Here is a 20,766-nt window from a genome sequence, read left to right on the forward strand (position 1 = left end):
ACATCCAGCATCTTGCTGAATCATTTCAAACAAAATCTCATTGCCACCCAGCAGAGGCATCATCCCACCACTTGTATGCTCCTCATAGTCGTATTTACGTATACTCTTCTCAGTAGACTGTTCTCTAACGAAGCCCAGCAACTACTGTTTTTCACATTACCAGATGTTCTATTCACCCAGACATGCTTTTCCCCCCATGACTCTACTCAACCACTGTAGGAAGCTGGCTCTCTATATAGTGCACTAAAGATGTACATTGTGCAAAGAGTCGAGAGGATCCCTAAGTTTATTTGCAGAGGCAAAAGTTAAAAGAACTACTGCTCTATTATATAATACTAGCATGGCCCAGTTAATATGCTGGCCATATTATATGGACTAGCAGTTTGGCTTATCGGAGGGTAATGCTAAGCATTTGTTGTACTCCGAGACAATAAATGAGACACACAAAGAATAAATTTGAGACCAGTTTAGAAAAATATTTTTTATATATGTTTCAAACTCAAGAACTTCATAATCAGATACACACTTGTTCAAGCATACATACTTTTCAGTTAAAAGAAATTAAACACTTCGGTCAATTCTCAGAGTTCTTCAATGTTAACCTAAGGAGGAAAACAATATTCAGCACACACAGGGTTAACAATTACTTACAAAGCCAATCTCAGGGAGTTTAGGTAAGTACTGGGCACTGCTCAGAACCACACCAGAAGGGCACTTCGGACAGCACTGGGGATGGCCAGGTGCAGTGAGGGGTCGGGTGCACAATGGTTTCCTGTGGAAGTTTGATCCTCATGAAGGCAGGCTGTAGGCTCTGACTAGAAAGCCAGTCGGGGACAACAAATAGGCAGGTTGTAGACTCGGGGTGCTCAGGGACGTAGGTGCACCTTTGATCCTTTTCTCAAGGGGCGATTGATGCAGGGGTGTACTTAGGAATCAGGTTTCTTCGTCCAGTAACACTCGCGGTCAGAGGGTGCTGGGTGTTGAGGCTGTAGGCATCAGGGAGTCCAGCAGGAAGGTCTCATGATGGACTGGAGCTCAGGGGAGCCAGGGGACATTGTTGGCACCAGTGATACACCTCAGTTGGGGTCAGGGGCAGCGGGTGCAGTGGTTGCTGAAGGTGTCGGGGGTTTTCTCACCACAAGACTGCTGGATAGGGCTGCGTGCAGAGGCTGCAGACACCTTGGTGGGTTTTTAAGGGTGGGGGGGGTCCAAAAAGGGTGAGACTACACTGGACTCAGACTCTGGACAGTTGGGGTACCTTGCTGGCACTGTGGGTTGGTTTCACCTCCGGTCGTGGATGTCTGTGCAGAAGTCACTTCGGGTGTCAGGTCTTTGCTGTTCCGGAGTATTAGGAGTCCTTTCTTGAGACGGTTTCAGAGCAGAGACGTTGGTCATAGGAGTCTTCAGTCTTAATGGAAGGCAGGCAGTCCTGGGTTTCTTAGCAGCTCAGCTGCAGGACGAGCCGTCTTTTCGGCAGAGTCCATAGAGGTCAGCGGGGAGACCGGAGGGGCTAGCTCCAAGTCGGCTGCTGCTTCTTTTCCTCTGCAGCAGGTACACTTTTTTCTCCTTTGCTTCGTAGGTAGTCAGGATCTGAGCTCTAGGGTTCAGGGGTACCACCTAAATATTCAATTTAGGGGCGTTACAGGGGGTGTCAGGTGGTCGTCAATGGGCTGTCACCTTTAGGGTGACTACACCCTTATGACTACTTCAGCAGGGAAGTGGGCATAGCCCTAAACCCTAGTGGCCCAATTCCTTCCAAACAAGATGGAGGAGTTTAAAAAGTAGAGTCCTCTTCAGCTTGTCCACCTTAGGGGTGGGACTGGCATGAAGTGAGCACACCTATTCTAACTAATCTTACTGCCAGTGCTGCTGTCAAAAGTGAGGGTGGGGTTGTCAGTCATCTCCAACACCTGGAGAGACTTGGGTCTCATTACCATGTAAAAAAAAAAAAAAGGAAGTTTTCTGCATGACCCTGCCTCCCAAACGAGAGAGGATGAAACTAACCCTTCACAATAGGGTCATCTTCATCTAAGTGGAAGAGCCTGGAAAGGCCATCTGCATTGGCATTGTCAGTCCCAGGTCTGTGTTCTACTGTAAAAGTCCATTCCCTGTAGGGGGATGGACCACCTTAACAGTTTGGGGTTTTCACCTTTCATTTGAATTAGTTGTGTGAGAGGCCTGTGGTCAGTGTGAACTAGTAAGTGAGAACCAAACAAGTATGGTTGCAGCTTCTTCAGGGACCAACACACAGCAAAGGCTTCCCTCTAAACGGCACTCAAACGCTGCTCTCTGGAGAGCAGCAACAGGTTGGTCATGGCTACCAACAATGATTTCGGGCAGGACTGCTCCTATCCCATGTTCAGAGATATCTGTCTGCACTATGAACATGTTGGTGTAATCTGGAGCTTTAAGAACAAGTGTTGAGCAAATTGCTTATTTCAGGATGTCAAAGGCCTTTTGACAGCTTACTGTCCAGTTTACATTATTTGGCATTTGTTTAGAGGTCAGTTATGTGAGGGAGCTACAATGGTGGCCTACCCTCACAAACCTCCTGTAGAACTCAGTCAAGTCAAGGAATGCCCTAACTTGAGTCTTGGCTGTTGGAGCTACCCAGTCTAGAATTGTCTGAATCTTGGCTTGCAGTGGTTGAACTTGCCTCCACCTACAATGTGGCTCAAGTATACAACCTGGCCACGAACTAGCAGGCATTTGCTTGTCTTGATATTGAGACCTGCCTTTCGCACAGCCTCAATGACCTTTCCAAGTTGGATCAGGTGATCCTGCCAGATAGAACTAAAGACAGCAATATCACAGGATATGCTGCACTAAACTCTAACCCAGCAAGGACTTTTTTCACCAACTGTTGGAAGGTGGCAGGGGCATTCTTCAAACCAAAGGACATAACAGTAAACCGATAATGCCCTGCCCATCAGCAGTGAAGATTACAGAATTTTCTTTTGCTGCAGGAGTCAGACCTATCTGCCAGTACCCTGAAGTGAGATCAAAAGTACTGAGATATTTGGCTGCCCTTAACCTGTCAATCAATTCCTCAGCACTAGGAATTGGGAGGGCATCTGTTTCAGTCACAGTACTGAGGACCCTATAGTCTACACAAAACCTCATGTCTTTCTTTCCACCCAGAGAATGATGCTTGGGGACTAGAACAACTGGGCGGGCCCAGGGGCTCTCAGAGTGCTCAATGACTCCCAAAACCAGCATCTTGCAGACCTCAGCTTTGATGCTCTCCTTGACATGATCGACTGTAGATTTTGTTGTTGACAGGCAAGCTATACCTAGTGTCCACATTGTGTACACCAGGTTCTCTGACAAGATGTCAAGGGGAAGAGCTCAGCATACTGAGGCAAGACTTACTTGCTTGCAGTCAGCCTGCTGTTTGTCACAGAGGGCATTTAAAAAGACCATTCATTTCACTGAAACATCTACAGGACTGCTGGAGAGGAGATCAGGGAAAGGTTCACTCTGCTTCCTGACCCTCATCAGTGACTATGAGCATGGTCATCTCAGCCTTATCATGATAGGTGTAAGAAGTTGGCTCTATATATACACTATCTCAAAGTAAGAGATAGTGTGCACAGAGTCTAAGGGTTCCCCTTAGAGGTAAGATAGTGGCAAAATTAGATAATTCTAATGCTCTATTTTGTAGTAGAGTGGTCGAGCAGTAGGCTTATCAGAGGGTAGTGTTAAGTATTTGTTGTACACACAGGCAATAAATGAGAACACACACTCAAAGACGTAACCCAGGCCAATAGGTTTTTATATAGAAAAATATATTTTCTTAATTTATTTTAAGAACCACAAGTTCAAGATTTGAAGTAAATACATAAAATGCAAGGTGCTCCACACAGGTAAGTTAGGGACTTTGAAATAGAGCAATAACATATACAGTTGTTGTTAAAATGGCAATAAGCTATTTTAAAAGTAGACAGTGCAAAAATCAACAGTTCCTGGGGGAGGTAAGTATTGGTTAGATTGTGAGGTAAGTAAGACACTTACAAGTCTCAGTTCCTGGGCATAGGCAGCCCTTCATTGGGGGTTCAAGGCAACCCCAAAGTTTCCACACCAGCAGCTCAGGGCCGGTCAGGTGCAGAGGTCAAAGAGGTGCACAAAACACACAGGCGCCTATGGAGAACAGGGGTGCTCCGGTTCCAGTCTTTCAGCAGGTAAGTACCTGCATCCTCGGGGGGGCAGACCAGTAGATTTTTGTAGAGCACAGGGGGCACACAAGTAGGCACACAAAACACACCCTCAGTGGCACAGGGGCGGCCAGGTGCAGTGTGCAAAGCATGCGGTGGGTTTTGGATAGGAAACAATGGAGACACCCAGGGGTCAATCTAGCGGTGTAGGCAGGGCACATGGGGGCTTCTCGGGCCAGCCACTACCTGGGCTAGGCAGAGGGTCGCCTGGGGTTCACTCTTGCACTGAGGATTGGTTGCTTCAGGTCCTGGGGGCTGCGGATGCAGTGCTTGGTCCAGGTGTCAGGTCCCTTGTTACAGGCAGTCGCGGTCAGGGGGAGCCTCGGGATTCTCTCTGCAGGCGTCGCTGTGGGTGTCCAGGGGGGTCGTCACGGGCTACTCATGGGGTCGTAGTGCCAGGGAGTCCTCCCTGTGGTGTTTGTTCTCTGGATCTCGAGCCGGGGGCGTTGGGTGCAGAGTGTGAAGTCTCATGTTTCCGGCGGGAACAGAGTTCTTTAAAAGTTGCTTCTTTGTTGCAAAGATGTTGCTTTTGTTGAGCAGAGCCGATGCGCATGGGAGTTTCTTGGTCCTGGGAGTCAGGGCAGTCCTCTGATGCTTCAGAGGTCGCTGGTCCCTGTTGGATGCGTCGCTGGTTGTAGGTTTTCGATTCTGGAGACAAGCTGGTAGGGCTGGGACCATAGCAGTTATTGTCTTCCGTCTTCTCTGCAGGGCTTGTAGGTCAGCCGTCTTCTCTGCAGGGCTTGTAGGTCAGCAGTCCTTGTTTGTTCAGGTTGCAGGAATCTGATTTCCTGGGTTCTGGGGTGCCTTAGGGGTGTGTTTAGGTCTGGGAGGGCAGTAGCCAATGGCTACTGTCCTTGAGGGTGGCTACACCCTCTTTGTGCCTCCTCCCTGAGGGGGGCACATCCCTAATTCTATTGGGAGAATCCTCCAAAACTAAGATGGAGGAGCTCTAAAGAGAGGGGTCACCTCAGCCAGGGCACCTTAGGAGCTGTCCTGACGGGTGGGTGGTGACTCCTTGTTTTTCTTATTATCTCCTCCAGGCTTGCTGCCAAAAGTGGGGGCAGTGGCCGGAGGGGCAGGCATCTCCACTAGCTGGGATGCCCTGGGACGCTGTAACAAAAGGGGTGAGCCTTTGAGGCTCACCGCCAGGTGTTACAGTTGCTGCAGGGGGAGGTGTGAAGCACCTCCAACCAGTGCAGGCTTTGTTCCTGGCCACAGAGTGACAAAGGCACTCTCCCCATGTGGCCATCAGCCCCACACTAGAAGTCAGGTTGGTATTCAGGGGGCATCTCTAAGATGCCCTCTGGGTGCATGTTACAATAAATTCCACAAAGGCATCAGTGTGCATTTATTGTGCTGAGAAGTTTGTTACCAAACTTCGCAGATTTCAGTGTAGCCATTATGGAACTGTGGAGTTCGTGTTTGACAAACCCCCAGACCATATACTCTTATGGCTACGCTGCACTTACAATGTCTAAGGTTTTGCTTAGACGCTGTAGGGGCATAGTTCTTATGCACATATGCCCTCCCCTGTGGTATAGTGCTCCCTGCCGTAGGGCTGTAAGGCCTGCTAGAGGGGTGACTTACCTATGCCACAGGCAGTGTGAGGCTGGCATGGAACTCTGAGGGGAGTGCCATATCGACTTAGTCATTTTCTCCCCACCAGCACACACAAGCTGTGAGACAGTGTGCATGTGCTGAGTGAGGGTGGCATAAGACATGCTGCAGCCCTTAGAGACCATCCCTGGCATCAGGGCCCTTGGTACCAGGGGTACCCATTACAAGGGACTTATCTGAGTGCCAGGGCTGTGCCAATTGTGGAAGCAAAGGTACAGTTTAGGGAAAGAACACTGGTGCTGGGGCCTGGTTAGCAGGGTCCCAGCACACTTTCAATCAAAACTTAGCATAAGCAAAGGCAAAAAGTCAGGGGGTAACCATGCCAATGAGGCATTTCCTTACAATAGGGTTTCAGGTGGTTTACATGGATAACCATTTTGGGGTTCCTGCAAGAGCTAAAGTCCACCAGGTAGGTGACTTCCCCTTTTCTTTCCATTATGGGGTAGGGTCCACTCCCACTTATCTTGGAGGGCCCTAGGAGCCACAGCCTCCAACACCCACACCTTCTGCACTGGTTGGAAATCCACCAGTGTAGTCGTTTGGTCATACCAGAGCTTCTGCAGTTTTTGGCTGGCCTCAAGATTTTTGAAAGCTTTTTCCATGTACTCAACCATTCTGGAACGAAGGCCAAGCCATAGTCCACAATATCCTGCTTGAGTTCTGAGAGGTCTCTCCCAACCCTCATTCACAAGCGAAAGTGGATCCCCATACAGGATGCCTCAATAGTAGCTCAAAAGGAGAAAACCTACTTCCTTCTGCGGCACGTCCCTGTAAGCAAAAAGCAGGCATGGAACTAAGACATCTCATCTCCTTCTGAGTTTTCAGGGAGTCCAAAAATCATATCTTTCAATGTCTTGTTGAATCTATCAACAAGGCCATTGGTTTGTGGGTGATAAGGGGTAGTGAACTTATAGGTCACACAACACTCAACCACCATGTGTTTTATGTAGCCAGACATGAAGTTTGCACTTCTGACTGACACCACCTCCTTTGGAAAGCTCACTATTGTAAAGATACCAATGAGGGCCCTAGCTATTGCAGGGGCAGTAGTAGTCCTCAGGGGAATTGCTTCAGGGTACCTGGTTCCATGATCTACTACAACCAGTATAAATATTTTCCCTGATGCTGTTGGAGTCAAGGGGACCAACAATGTAAATCCCTACCCTTTCAAAGGGAACCCCAACCACTAGAAGTGGAAGTAAGGGGGGCTTTGGGTGGTCACCTGTCTTGTCACTGGTTTGATCGGTGGAATAGGAGTCTCAAAACTCACTCCCCTTCTGGGACATACCTGTCCAGTAGAAGTGGTTTACCAACCTACCCCATGTTTTTGCCTGGCCAAGATGCCCAGCTAGAGGGAAATCATGTGCCAAAGTGGGGAGAAACTCTAAACTCCTGAGACACTACCACTAGCAGTCCCCTGCTGCTGCAATAGAAGATCCCCCAGAAAAGGCAGTCTGAGTGGAGGATCAATGGCCATGCTCAGAATCTTGGGAAACCATACTCTATGTGCCCAGTCCAGAGCCACAAGAATTACTTGGGCTCGGCCGTTCTTGATTTTCTTGAGAACTCTGGGCAGAAGTGTTATTGGCAGAAAGGCGTATACGAGGTCTGAAACAGAAAACATTGCCTAGCGAATGTTGTCTTGGAAACTCCAACGCACAAAACAGCAGACACTGTGCGTTCTTTGTGGAGACAAACAGATCTAACCAAGGCTCTCCCCACTGCTGAAAGAGACCTTGCACCACCTCCTAATTGAGACGCCATTCGTGAGTGACCATGCACTGATGACTGAGTTTGTTTACTCTGGCATTCAAAGATCCCGCCAGACGTTGAACCACCAGAGATATGTCCTAACGTCCCAGCCACATCCAGTGCCGCAGGGTCTCTTGAAAAGGGTCCACGACCCAACACACCCTGCTTGTTGCAGTACCACTTGGCGGTGTTTTTTGTCCCTGAACACCTGTGTAGGGAACTGCCATATATCTAGCATAGTTACCCCTATGTTTTGCCTGATTTCTGTGTGTTTAGACTGTAATTCACTGAGATCCTGCTAATCAGGACCCCAGTGTCTGTTCTCTACCAACAATCAAATTTGGGGTAAATGTTTTACACCCACAATTGGCATACTATTGTACCTATGTAAGTCCCTCGTACATGGTACTTAGGTACCCAGGCCATTGGTACACCAGGGTCAGCCATGGGTTGCAGCATGCCACCCATGGAGGCCAATGCAAACTGTCTGCAGGTCTGCCATTGCAGCCTGCGTGAAATGGTGCATGCACCCTTTCACCACAGTTATAAGGCTTGCCTTATATGCTGGCCACTTCACTTAGACACTAGGTCACCCCTCTGGTAGGCCCTTTCGCCCAAGGGCAGGGTGCATGTCCCAAAGTGTGAGGGTACCCCTGTGTGAGCAGTGTGCCTTTACAAAACCGAGGCTCCATTTCCTGGACTCTGAGTGTGGGGAAGCCATCTTAAGGTATGTAGTAGGCACTGGTCAACACGAATGGTCCAACTATATGACGACTTCTCCGATCTTCGGTATGGTTTATATCAAACATGTTGGAATCATACAACTACACCAATTCCAGTGTTAGTTGCATGATACCATGTACTCCAGGGGTTTCCTAGCAGATCCCCAGTCTGCCTGTGCAGTCTTTCGGGTTCTAGCTGCCAACCAGCGCTGCAGCTGACCCTAGAGACTATTCTGCCCTCCTGCTGGAGAGCCTGGCTCAGGCTGGGGTGTCAGAACAAAGGATTCCCTGGAAGGGAGAGGTGTGACCACCTCCCCTTGTGTATTAGGTGTCCAAGGGCTGGGTTGGGGTGGCCTCTGAGCGCCACCAGACTGCTTTGAAGGGCACATCTGGTGCATTAGTTGCATAATCCGGTTTGCACCAGTTCATGAACCCCAATTTCCTGCTCTGGTGCGAAACTACACAATGGACAGGGGACTCACCACAACCCTGTCCAGCTCCTCTTGGAGGGAGGTGCACAGATCTCTGCAAGGTGGACACTTGATTCTGCGATCTTGGAAACCAGGTGGGCAGAGGCCTCTGGAAGCATCGGACTGGTCAGGCCAGGCAGATGACATCCCTAACCCCCTCTGATGGGTGGGTCACTTCAGAGTAACCAACCCCATTTTAGGGTTACTTAAGGGCTCCCCCGTGGGTGGGGGTCTCAGTTTCTTTGAGCACGACTCTCCAAGGAACACTATGAAAGGCATCTGCTCCTGGCCGCTGGTACCGCTGCTAGTCCGTTTTGGAACTGAAACACATCTACTTCTGGTGGGAAGGGTCCCACTGAAAAAGTGTTTCTCCGGATCCTGCAAGAACTCTGAAATATACGAGGATCTGGATCCTCCAAGGTCACAATGACCCTGTTTGCACCTGGAAGCACGAAGGAATCGCCCTTGGAGTGAAGGAGTCACTCTCCTTTATCCACAGGCACCTCAAGACAACGTCGATTGGCTGGTGGGGTCTGCTGTTTCACAGACATGGAAAGGCTCTGCTTCACAGGTGGTGAGTCTTGTGGCTTCCTCTGGGTCCACCTCGTCTTCTGACGAACTTGGGAGACTGTGGATCCCTACTCCTGCCACTGGACTGGAACCCCTGTGCACCGCAACTGTTGCACTTGCCAAGGTTTGTTGACTTCCTCCAAGAGATCTTCCGGTGCCAGAAAGACCCAGCCTCCAGCACTCTGCAAGTCAAATACCAGCCCTCTTCCTGCAACTCCTGCGACTAGTGACTTCTGTTTTGTTGTGCTACTGAGACCTCTTTGTGACTCCCTGTGTCCATAGTCTGGGGGTCAACAACTTCTGCTGACCTTCCTGTGTGTTGAAGGCAAGTCCTGACTTCCCTTAAATAGTAGTCTCCTGGACCTTAATGGTTCCCAAAACTCTGCAAATACCTCTTCAGCCCTTGCTTGCATTTGCAAGTACTTGTTGGTGACCTGGCTGGCCACTGACCCTCCTGCAATCAGACTGTCGAGGGACAGCTCGTAGACGACTCCTGGGATTTTCAGCAGCTCCTGGACCCTTCAGCTAGACTTCTTCCTCCACTGACTTGCAGGAACTTCACCTCTAGGACGGTGGGCATTGCCATCTGCACCACCAGGGCACGTCCAAGGGTGCTGGACACTGTCCCCTTCTTTTTCAGTTTCTTCACGTCTGTAATCCTCTCTTGGGTTCCATCGACCTGGTCCATGGGTCATGACAGCAGCTTGACAATCCGAGGCTTCCACTCACGTCAGAAAGAGTCCGTTCTCCTCTCTGCATCCGGGACCGCTGGTGTAGGTTATCCTGTCTTCTGGGTATCCTTGGGTGGGGGCACTCTCCAACCTTCCTCTTGACTGTTGATTTGGCCAGGGTATACTGGGAAGGGTCCTGAATCACGAACTCCAGCCACTACTCTCTGTGTTAGTCTATGGGATGACTGGGTAGGTGTCTACCATGCACCTGGTCGCTGGGACACTTACCTCTGGTGTTTTCATCTAACCCCATCCCCAAGCTAACAACCACACTTACCTTGGTTGGGTTCACTATTTCGCATTCCACTTTAGTACATGGTTTGCCACCCTCCATAGGGCCCTATACAATTTATGCAATTTCTGTTGGTTATTTGGTCTACATATTGTGTGCCGATATCTCCAAAAGGTGATATACCAATGTAGGTATAGTACTAGACCTGTAATAAAAAATGCTTTATTTTTGAAACACAAGTGCTATATATTCCACCTTGATGAGCTTCAGATACCCACCTCAGCTATCCCTAGAGAGCTTTTGATATCACCTATTCACCATCACAAAGTGTTGCCTGGGCTGAGTATAAGGTGCCACATCATAGGTGTACACCATGAACTGAGCTAGCATCCTACATCCTACACCACTTCCCTTTTGAGAGAAGGAAGAAATGCTTTAAATGCAAGCCTGAGCACTTTGAGCTCCAGACGTTTTATGTTGAGCCCGGACTCCGCCAGAGATCAGATGTCTCTGATCTATGGCTCCCCCATGTGGACACCCCATGCCAGGAGTGACGCATCTGTCCCTACTGTCAGATCTGGTTGGGGAACGGAGAGGGATCTGCCTCTGACCCAATCGTCGTTCGATAGCCACCACTCCGAGATCTGGGCCATGTTTGAGAGAATTCCCTGATGTTCACTCACTGTAACTTCAGGTCCCACTCCAGAGCCAGGATATGCCATCTGGCATGTGTGACCAGCAGGATGCAGGAGGCCATGATGCCCAGCAGCCTCAGAGTCATTCTCACTGAAACCCAGGACAGAGTCCAAAACATTGTTAGCATGGCCTGAATATCCCAGACTCGCAGCTCGGGAGGATAGGCCCAAAACTGCACTGCGTCCAGAACAGCTCCGATGAAAGGGAGCATCGGAGAGGGAGTCAGGTGTGACTTTGTCCCGTTTTTAGTGAACCACAGCAAATGCAGAAGGTTCGGCGAAGTCTGGACGTGGGAGAAGACAGCCTGGGGAGGGTCAGCCTTCAATAGCTAGTCATTGTGGTAGGGGAAAATGAAACCCCTGACCTTCAAAGATGAGCCGAGACCTCTGCCATCACTTTCATGAACACGCGAGGGGCGTTTGTAAGGCCGAAGGTGAGCACAGAGAACTGAAAGTGTTTGTGACCTACCAAGAACTGCAAGTAACATCTCTGGGCAGGCAGGACAGGAATATGAAAGCAGGCGTTCTCAAGCCCAAATCTACCATTCAGTCTCCAGGATCCAGAACAGATAGGACCTGAGCCAGAGTGAGCATTTTGAACTTCTTCCTGAGGAAGAGGTTGAGGGACCTGAGGTCTAGGACAGGACGAAGGCCCTTGTTTTTTGGGCACCAGAAAGTAGCTGGAACAACAACCACAACTTACTTCTGCCACAGGGATCCTCTTCTATGGCTCCCATGGCCAAAAGAGCCATAACTTCCTCTCAGAGAAGTGCCAAGTGATCCTTTGTCATAGGATCGTAGGACGATGGCATGACTGGAGGGGTAGTCTCGAAGGGGAGGGAGCAGTCCCTTTGGGGGGGGGGGGGGTGGTGTGTGTGTGTGTGTGTGTGTGTGTGTGTGTGTGTGTGTGTGTGTGATTTGAACTGGGTCGACTGCTGATTTTCTGACCCACAGGGGAACGTTGGATCCTGTGCGCTCGTCCAAACACCAGGGGTAGCTGGAGGGAAATGGATGAGGTTGGGCGTTCATTCTGTTGCCACGATGGGGGGTGAAAAGCAGACTAGGGGGGGGAGCCAAAGAGCAGCTGCGAGGCCAAGGGACCAAGCCACAGCCTGGGACTCCTTAAAGAGCTCGAGCACTGAATCTGTGACTACTGGACATCCCCCGAAAAGCCAGACAGCCTCAACCAAGCATGGCGTCGTAGGGCCAAGGCTGACGGAACCGATCTGCCTAGTGAGTCGGTCGTGTCTAGCCCACAACCATCTTGAACTTAGTTGAATCCTTCCGGTCAGCAACAGCTTGGGAAAGAATGGCTCGGGAATCTCTGGGAGCTGTGGTAGCTCCTGCGCAACTGTATCCCATAAAGTATGGGAGTAGCAGCCCAAAGGCATGCATTGTTCATGGACCGCAATGCCAGACTGTAGAGAAAAAAAAAAAAAACATTTTCTTCCCATGTTGGTCCAGTCTTTTGATTTCCTGTCCAGGGGTGCGTTAGGGAATGCGCCGGAAGAGGAAGAAGCCTGGATGACTAGACGGAAGTTGGGTCCGGAATTTACAGTTGTTAGGTGCAGGCGTACAGCGGCAGGAGACTGTCCTGTTGACAGGAGTCCCTGTGCTGGGTTTAGACCATGTCCCCAGCAGGATATCAGTGAGGGCTTCATTGAAGGGCAAAAAGGGTTCAGATGTGGAAGTACTGGGCTGAAGAACCTCAGTTATGAGGTTAGTCCTGACAGCCAAGGAAGACAGCTCGAGGTCCAGGACTTCAGATGGTCTTCGCACCACCATTCAGTATAAGACTCACTCCTCCATAGCAATGGTAGGGGGAGAAAGCATGCCACAGTCAGAGGAGGTGTCTAAACCACTGGGGCTGCACCCAATTCCTAAGCCCACTGTGCACAGGGATCTCAGAGATGGTATACTCGCAGGTCCAGTGACCCCTCAATACTCTCACCGTACCCATAATCTTAAGGGTCATAATCCAACCTGGGGACTGAAATCTCCAAAGTCTAAATCAATGCTGGGCAATGCTGTTCCTGCTCCAGGTCAGAGTTGCGAATCCGGATGGGATCGACATCAATTATGGGCCCAACCGACATCAAGAGGGTCGACTTCTGTACCAGTGCAGGGAATGGTTATGATGGCACGATTGGTGCCGGCTGGTATCTCATTATGAATCCTAGAGTTCCCTCCGGAGCCAAGGCCAAAGCCACTAGCGCAGAACCCAAGGAGTCCCCACCAACCCTACAGGGCCCCAGGGCATCACAGTAGGGTCAGACTCCCCAGAAATTAGGCTCATGGCCTCATAAAACTCCCTGAGATGGGCAGGAGTATCTCTGGCTCCTGGAAACCCTGGGAGACTTGGAGCTGACACGGAAGCAGGCTCCTACGACTGAGGCCTAGAAGAACAACACTCCTCCCACGTCTGATCGTTTGAGTGACGGGGCGAAGTCTCTTCAATATCTTCTTGTGAACCAAATGTCCCAAGAACATGGAGTGGGATGAGGACGAGTGGTGATGGCCCTACGAGCAGTCTCGTGACCTTCCTCTTGAGCGAGACCAGGAACGACAGAGCCGAGCACCAGGTCGCCATAAGCTCGAGTCCGCTCCCTCAAAGCCTTCAGGGTCATGGTCGCGGTCCAGGCACAAGTCAGGAGGTGTGGATCAGTCACTGACATGAGGTGACCGAAGTCACACGGCTTGAATCCGGTCTCCACAGGAAGATGTCTCAATGCGCCAAGTCAAAAAACTTTGCAGAAAGGTTGAAAAGTCAATCAAAAAGTGACTGAGGGCAACTCTTCTCCAAGAATGCGCGAAGGGTGGCACAAAAAGAAAATAACAGATGTCAGCTCGCCTGGGTGGCGGCTATGTATGACTGCGATGTCATCATGGCGACCACAACGCCACCAACATACGCAGTCGACCAACGCTACATGATGGTGTGCAAGACTACTGCTCAAAGAAAAATCTTCAGATCGAGTGACGTCTGGGGGAAATTCTACTAAGTCTCTATCAGATTTTTTTAAGTTATTCATTGAAATTAAACAAGTTATCTACATAACACCAAATTCCTCACCTTGTGAATATTCCGTCAGGTGGCGGACTGGATTAGAAAACTCAAAGCAGTACTACTGCACACCAGTAGGTTGCATTGTGAGGCAGTGCACTATTACAAACCAGAAGTGAGTAGCAGGTTTGCATATAGGTGACTCCCAGGCAGTTGCCTTTGAACACTTTTCCACACCCTCAGACACAGAGCTCATCATCAAATTGGGTTGACCATTGGGCACATCTAGAGTTTGGAGCCGTTTGTTTTTACAAGTGAAAGGAATCCACGTAAAAGGGAGGTGGGAAGGAACCTGTGGTTAGAGTATTTAACAGAAACAGTGTTCCTGAAAGTGAGTACTTTGTCACTCATATGCATACTTCTAACCACAGATTTATCACCTTGTGACTAGATACTAAAGCAGTACCTCCCAAGGTGGTTTATGGAATGGCTCAGACCGAAACATTGTGCATGACTGAATGGTCCCTCGTACTGCTAATGTAGAATTGAGGGCTCTCTTGGGGTCAAAACTATGGAATCTCTCCTACTCTATCAAATGTGGAGCTCTGGCAAAAAAACATGGCTGAACAGTGATGGCCTGTTTAACATCAAAACTTGTTACAGCCTTCAGTAGAAATGCAGCTGAGGTTCTCAACACAAGTTTGTCAGGAAAACGTGTAAGGCAGCTGTACCAAGAGCGCCCAATGAGCTGACACTAGCGTGAACAAAAATACCATTTTCGGGGTCAAGAGACGCAGGGGACATCTATGCACTGGCTCAAATAGGATAGGCATGAGAAAAGTGAGAACCAAGTTCATTTCCGACAGTGGCATCACAAAAGAAACCGTCTGAAACACATGCTTTACAAGTTTCAAAAATCTTATAAAAAAGGGGTTTAAATAAAGATGGCTGATTGCGCAACCTTAAAAAAGTAGCACGAGCTGATAAATAACCTTTAACAGTGCCCAACACAAGTCTTTTTGAACAAATGAAAACTATCAACAGACAGCTTTGCTTGCAGCGGGTCAACCTGGCGGGTACTACACCAAGCTACAAACTTGTAACAGCATCCAGCATATTGATTTTGTAGACGGGCTCTGGGTTACCAGAATACAGTTGTAAGAAAACTATTATATGGTCACCCCACAGCATGGTTTTCAACTGATGCTGCTAGTTTCTCATCTCAAGAGTGCCCAGATGCCTGCTAACCAAACCTCAGGTCCAGTGCCCTGACCCTGATGACCATAATGTCATCCATCCAGTCCAGAGTGGTACCAATCCTTGCTCCCACCATTGTTCAACCTCTGAGCCAATCAAATCAGCATGGAAGTCACCAGAATGCTCAGCAGCCTTCCCGAACAAATGGCAACCCGCAGAGATCAGACCCCTCCTAAAGAAACCCTCTCCTCCGATCTCAGCAAACTCAAATATAAATCAATCTCTCTGCTCCTTTCCGCTGCCAAAGCACTCAAGAAGGCCAACCACCAACAGCTTACCGAATTCCTCGAAAAAAATTGACTTGCTGGGCATCTCCCAATCCGGATTCCGCACCAACCACAGCACATAGACTGCACTGATCAAAGCCAGCCACAGATGACATCAGAATCATCCTCGACTGCAGGGAGACTGCAGCCATAATCCTCCTCGACCTATCAGCATTGGACACCATATTCCACCACAAACTCATCAACAGACTACATCATCTGCATTCAGGGGAACACCATTAAGTAGATCACCTCCTTCCTCATAGGACATATACAATGCATCCAACTGCCTCCCTTCACCTCCAAACCCAATAACATTGTAGGAGACACTTATGGTGTGTCACCGAATACTGAGACCAGACAACCCTTAGTGTTTAGGTGTAAAGACAGCAAAACCACTCTAGTGGAAGCTGTGGTGAGCAGCTAAGCCATATGAAATAACTTCTCTTGCCCTGCTAATCCCAGACCATCACAATGAAATATGCTCCCATTTGTATGTGAAAATCGGTCATCTTTGTGCCCCAACAAATCTAGGCACTAAAAAAAACTGTCATGGAGGTCTAGAAGTCTGGATACATCCTCAGCGTTTTGGCCAACACTGCGCACAATTTAAGGTGTCGCCAGCCAAACACAAGTTGTCTGGCTGCAAAAGATCTATTGTGTTTTTTACCAAGAACTTAAAAGGTGCTTATAGCCAGCCCATTCATCATCATTGATTGGCTTTACTGTCACTCATTTGCCTGCTTCTTAACACACAGCTTTATCTCAGATTCCCCATTGTGTCGCTGCCCCCCTCCCCACGAAGCATATTCTTTTTGAGTGACTTGCATGAATCCTTCCACTTCTCAATTTTAAGGTACTTTTTTCCCTTTTTAGTTAAGATCTCCATGTGAGAGCTGTCATTTTCCATCTCTCTAACAAGTTCTACATCTCCTTTCAAATACACACCTGTGCTGTGTTGCTCCTCACCCCAAAGTACAAGTTACTTACCTTCAGTAAAAAAAATATCTGGTAGAGACAGTCTAGTTGCAGATTCCTTACCTTTGAATTTCCCCAGGCGTCAGACTGGATCCAGAGAATTTTTCTTTGTGCAGTACCTCTGCGCACTGTCAGGTTGTGTTGTGCTCGCCGTGACGAAGTCGCGGTCGTATATGTGCGCCACCCCGGCATGCTGACGTCAGTTTCTTTTCACGACTTTCCACGCCAGTAGCATAGAGCCACGAAGAACAGAGTGGTGCGCCAAACCTAGGGCCCTCAAGGGACAGTTCCTGTCCCTAGAAATCAGTTTGCAGTGCTGGGACGATGGGCGGGTCAGAAAGGAATCTGCAACTAGAATATGTCTCTACCAGATATTTTGCTACCGAAGTTAAGTAATTTGTACATCTGATAGAGACTTCTAGGTGCAGATTCCTTACCTTTGAATAGATACCGGAGCAATACCATCCCTGGTGGAGGGCCTGCAAACTAAGATCACACCAAAAAGTCCTGCAGGACTGAACGGCCAAAGTAGCCCTCCCTTCGGACCTGATTGTCCAGGCAGTAGTGCTTGGTAAAAGTGTGCAGAGATGCCCATGGTGCCGCCTGACAGGCATCCAGGACTGGAACGCCCTGTGGTAGCAGCAGTAGCTCTGGTGGAGTGAGCTCTCAAACCTTCGGGAGGTTGCTTTTTAGCCAGAGCGTAGCACATTTTGATGCATAAGAGTATCCATTTTGAAATGGTCCTCTTCTGCACCGCCTTCCCCTTCTTTGCACCCACATATGGCACAAAGAGTTGATCGTCCACCCGGAAGTCTTTGGCACGATCAAGATAAAACGCCAACGCTCTTGTTGGGTCCAGACAATCTCTCCTCTTCATGAGAGGGATGTGGGGGTGCATAAAAGGTAGGCAAGGTGATGGACTGCCCGACACTGACGGGTGTCACTCCCTTAGGTAGAAAAGAAGCCCTCGTGCGAAGCATCACTGTCAGGATGTATGGCAAGATAGGGTGGCTTAAATGACAGAGCCTGGAGTTCACTAGATCTGCAGGCAGAAGTAATAGCAATTAAAAAGAGTCTTTATAGTTAAGAGCCTTTGATGACAGTTGTGAAGTGGTTCAAATGGGGTACACATGAGGTAAGTTAAGACCAGGTTGAGATCCCATTGGGGCATGATGAATGGGACAGCAGGAAAAAGATGTGTGAGGTGTAGGAAGTTGGCTCTGTATATACTATCTCAAAGTGAGAGATAGCATGCACAGAGTCCAAGGGTTCCCCTTAGAGGATGACAGTGGCAAAATTAGATAATTCTAATGCTCTATTTTGTGGTAGTGTGGTCGATCAGTAGGCTAATCAGAGGGTAGTGTTAAGTATTTGTTGCACACACACAGGCAAAAAAATAGTAACACACACTCAAAGACTTAACTCCAGGCCAATAGCTTTTATATAGAAAAATATCTTCTCAATTTATTTTAGAACCACAAGATTCAAGATTTGAAGTAAATACATAAAATGCAAGGTACTTCACACAGGTAAGTAAGGAACTTTGAATTAAAGCAGTAGTACACACAGTATAGGTTAAACTGGCAATAAGCTATTTAAAAAGTGGGTACTTAGTGCAAAAATCAACAGTTCCTGGGGGAAGTAAGTATGGTTAAGTTTCTCAGGTAAGTAAAGCACTTACAAATTCAGTTTCCTGGGCATAGGCAGCCCACCACTGGGGGTTCAAGGCAACCCCTAAGTCACTGCACCAGCAACAACGGGCAGGTGCAGAAGTCAAAGGAGGGCCCAAAACACACAGGCGCCTATGAAGAACATGGGTGCTCCGGTTCCGGTCTGCTGGCAGGTAAGTACCAGCGTTGTCAGGATGCAGACCAGGGGGGTATTGTAGAGCAATGGGGGGGACGACACAAACAGCACACAAAACACACCCTCAGCGGCACAGGGGCGGCCGGGTGCAGTGTGCAAAGTTGGCGTCGGGAGAGGGGGGGTGGGTCATATAGGCGATGCAGGCAGGGCACAGGGGGGCTTCTCGGGTCAGCCACCGACTGGGCTAGGAAGAGGGTCGCTTGCTGGTCACTCCTGCACTGGAGGTTGGTTCTTTTCGGGCCTGGGGGCTGCAGGTGCAGTGCTTGGTCCAGGCATCGAGTTCCTTGTTACCAGGCAGTTGCGGTCAGGGGGAGCCTCTGGATCCTCTCAGCAGGCGTCGCTGTGTGAGTCCAGGGGGGTCGTCTCAGGTTACGCACGAGGTCGCAGTCGCCTGGGAGTCCTCTCTGCAGTGATGGCTCTCTGGAGCTCGAGCTGGAGGCGTCGGGTGCAGAGTGTGAAGTCTCACACTTCCGGCGTGAAGAGTGAGTTCTTTAATAGTTGCTTCTTTGTTGCAAAGATGTTGCTGTTGGTGAACAGTGCCGCTGTTCTCTGGAGTTTCTTGGTCCTTCAGTTACAGGGCAGTCCTCTGAGTCCTCAGAGGTTGCCGGTCCCTGTCGGATGCGTCGCTGTGCAGGTACTATGAGTCTAGAGACAGGTCGGTAGGGCTGGGGCCAAGTCAGTTGTCTCGTCTGTCGTCTCTGCAGGGCTTTCAGGTCAGCAGTCCTTGTTGTAGGTTGCAGGAATCTGATTTCCTGGGTCACCCCTAAATACTAAATTTAGGGGTGTGTTTAGGTCAGGAGGGCAGTAGCCAATAGCTACCATCCTGGAGAATGGCCACACTCTTTGTGGCTCATCCCTAAGTGGAGGGGCACATCCCTAATCCTATTGGGGAAATCCTCCAATCTCAAGATGGAGGATTTCTAAAGGCAGGAGTCACCTCAACTCAAACTCAGGGCACCTTATGGGCAGTCTTGGCTGGTGGGTGACGACTCCTTGTTTTCCTCATTATCTTCTCCAGCCTTGCCGCCAAAAGTAGGGGCAGTGGCAGGAGGGTCGGCCATCTCCACTAGCTGGGATACCCCGGGGTGCTGTAACAAAAGGCATGAGCCTTTGAGGCTCACCGCCAGGTGTTTCAGTTCCTGCAGGGGGAGGTGAGAAGCACCTCCACCCAGTGCAGACTTTGTTCCTAGCCACAGAGTGACAAAGGAACTCTCGCCATGTGGCCAGAAACTCGTCTGGTTGTGGCAGGCAGGCAGAAACTGGTCAGCCTAGCACTCGGAGTCAGACTGGTATGCAGAGGGCATCTCTAAGATGCCCTCTGGGTGCATTTTACAATAAATCCCACACTGGCATCAGTGTGCATTTATTGTGCTGAGAAGTTTGATACCAATTTTCAATATTTCAGTGTAGCCATTATGGAACTGTGGAGTTAGTGTTTGACAAACTCCCAGACCATATACTCTTTATGGCTACCCTGCATTTACAATGTCTAAGGTTTTGCTTAGACACTGTAGGGGCATAGTGCTCATGCACCTATGCCCTCACCTGTGGTATAGTGCACCCTGCACTAGGGCTGTAAGGCCTGCTAGAGAGGTGACTTACCTATGCCACAGGCAGCGTGAGGTTGGCATGGCACTCTGTGGGGAGTGCCATGTCGACTTAGTCATTTTCTCCCCACCAGCACACACACGCTTGAGGCAGTGTGCGTGTGCTGAGTGAGGGGTCACCTGGGTGGCATAAGACATGCTGCACCCCTTAGAAACCTTCCTTGGCCACATTGCCCTTGGTACCAGGGGTACAATTTACAAGCGACTTACCTGGGTGCCAGGGCTGTGCCAATTGTGGGGACAAAGGTACAGTTTAGGGAAAGAAGACTGGTGCTGGGGCCTGGTTAGCTGGGCCCCAGCACTTTTCGAATCATAACTGGTATCAACAAAAGGCAAAAAGTCAGGGGGTAACCATGCCAAGGAGGAATTTTCTTACATGAGGCCTTTAAGAAACCTCTCAACTATGGGAGATTTAAAAAAAGAAGACTGATCAGGTAACATCAAGAAAGCAGAGATAGCAGAGAGATATCCCTTAAGAGTGCCCAAGGTGAAACCCTGCCGGGCAAGGGAAAGACTAAAGAGAAGGACCAGAGAGAGAGGAGCAGATAGAGGATCGACAGAATTGTCGATGCACCATGCCACAAATTTCTTCCAACGGCAGGCGTATACAGTTTTGACTGAGGGATGCCTGGCTGCCTAGTTAACATCATAGACTTCGGGTGGCAAGTCGAAAGATGTCAATTGTCGCCACTCAATCTCCACGCAAGAAGTCGCAGAGTTGACTGTTTCGGGTGGAGGACCTTCCCCTGCTGCTGCGACAGAAGATTCTCCTGAAGAGGCAGTCT

The 20,766-nt window shown here is 49.4% G+C and overlaps 1 protein-coding gene across 17 annotated transcripts in view; it reads right to left on the minus strand.

The window, feature by feature from the left end:
* Positions 1-20,766, minus strand: part of UBR4 (ubiquitin protein ligase E3 component n-recognin 4) — a 1,862,787-nt gene that overhangs the window by 1,145,877 nt on the left and 696,144 nt on the right. The window lies entirely within an intron of this gene.

The sequence above is a fragment of the Pleurodeles waltl genome, chromosome 6, assembly GCF_031143425.1.
Source record: "Pleurodeles waltl isolate 20211129_DDA chromosome 6, aPleWal1.hap1.20221129, whole genome shotgun sequence".
Classification (NCBI taxonomy): Eukaryota; Metazoa; Chordata; class Amphibia; order Caudata; family Salamandridae; genus Pleurodeles; species Pleurodeles waltl.